Source organism: Jaculus jaculus, chromosome 4, assembly GCF_020740685.1.
Source record: "Jaculus jaculus isolate mJacJac1 chromosome 4, mJacJac1.mat.Y.cur, whole genome shotgun sequence".
NCBI lineage: Eukaryota > Metazoa > Chordata > Mammalia > Rodentia > Dipodidae > Jaculus > Jaculus jaculus.
In genome coordinates, this window is record NC_059105.1 from 90,823,972 (window position 1) to 90,825,446 (window position 1,475).

Genomic DNA, 1,475 nt, shown 5'->3' on the forward strand with positions numbered 1-1,475 from the left:
AGCCCTCATCATTTATCCTTTAACTTAACTTCCTTTCCCTGTTAGCTTTCCTTCTACCTCCAAGATAATACTAAATTTTGTTCTCATTTTTATTTATTTATTGGAGAGAAGAGAACAGGTGCACCAGGACCTCCAGCCACTGCAAATAAACTCCAGAAACATGTGCCACCTTAGGCATCTGGATTATATGGGTCCTGGAGAATCAAGCCTCGGTCCTTAGGCTTCACAGGCAAGTGCCTTAACCACTAAGCCATCTCTCTAGCCCTACATTGTGTTTTTAACAGTTCTTTGCCATGTGCACTTCTCCCTGTATTATACTGTCAGTTTTATCTCAGAGAGCATCAGGGCTTTTTTTTAAACCTACTCCTTTCCATGTTTCTCACAATGCCACTTATGATCCTTTGAACCAGAAATGTGACTGATTAGAGAAATATTATTAATACCCAAACAGCAAAGAGCAAGAATCCTCCATGTTCTGAAGCAAAACTGAACCATTAATAGATAACAAATGGCATTCTCTCCTTTGGCTCTGGACAAATCTCCAAGGGCCTAGGCCTTATATAGCAGTGAACTAAAAAGAAGCTTGTGAAGAGCTGCTTAAGCTTGCGAGGCCACCTCTGCCAGCAGTAGTGGTCTCCATCAGATGAAAAGTCTGGAGCCGGAGACACTGGAGCATAATCCTCTTGAGAGACTTATTGGAGGTTTGGCTCCACAAAAGAGAAAGATTGCTTCTTTGCCTTGAGCCAAGTGAGAGGAATGTCACCATGAAATTTGGTCAGTTTGACAAGTATATCTCAGAGTTTAAGAGAGTATAAATAATACTGATGTAGGACACTGTGGCTAGACTGGGCTTTAAGGGCAATACAGATTTAAAAGCAAAAAAAAAAAAAAAAACAGGAATCCAGTGTTCTATATGTGTGTCACAGTCAAAAACAAGCCAATTAAGCCAACCGGGTTCCTTTCCTCATGGTGGCCCAGTGTGCTGTGGCTGCAAACAGCAGCCTCCTTGGGAGTGTAGTAACCTATTGCTTGTACACACTACCCTAAGGGACCTTGGAGACAGTTTCCAAGTGGATATTCATATTTCTAATCTCATGCTATTCCCAATCTAGGATCCAGACAGGTATGCAGTATGCTTTGGGGTAGTGCAAGGGCACAGTGGCCAGGGTTCATATTGGCCAGGTCATCGTGACCATCTGCACCAAGCTGCAGATCAAAGAGCATGTGACTGAGGCCCTGTGCAGAGCCAAGTCCAAGCTTCCTGGCCACCAGCAGATCCACATCTCAAAGAAGCAGGGCTTCGCCAAGCTCAATGCAGATGATTTGAAGATATGGTAGCTAAGAAGCAGCTCAACCCTATGGCTGTGGGGCCAAATATACCCCAGTAGTGGTCCCATGAGCTCCCACTACTGAACCTTCCAATCATGTTGACTCAATAAATCTCACAATCCAAACAAACAAACAAAAACCTATCA

General features: G+C 43.5%; 1 non-coding gene across 1 annotated transcript; it reads left to right on the forward strand.

Annotated features, from left to right (window-relative positions):
* Positions 1-930: 930 nt before the first annotated feature.
* Positions 931-1,065, forward strand: LOC123460496. Its single transcript, XR_006637046.1, has one exon. It is a non-coding gene; the product is annotated as a small nucleolar RNA SNORA70 (small nucleolar RNA).
* The last annotated feature ends 410 nt before the right edge of the window (positions 1,066-1,475 follow it).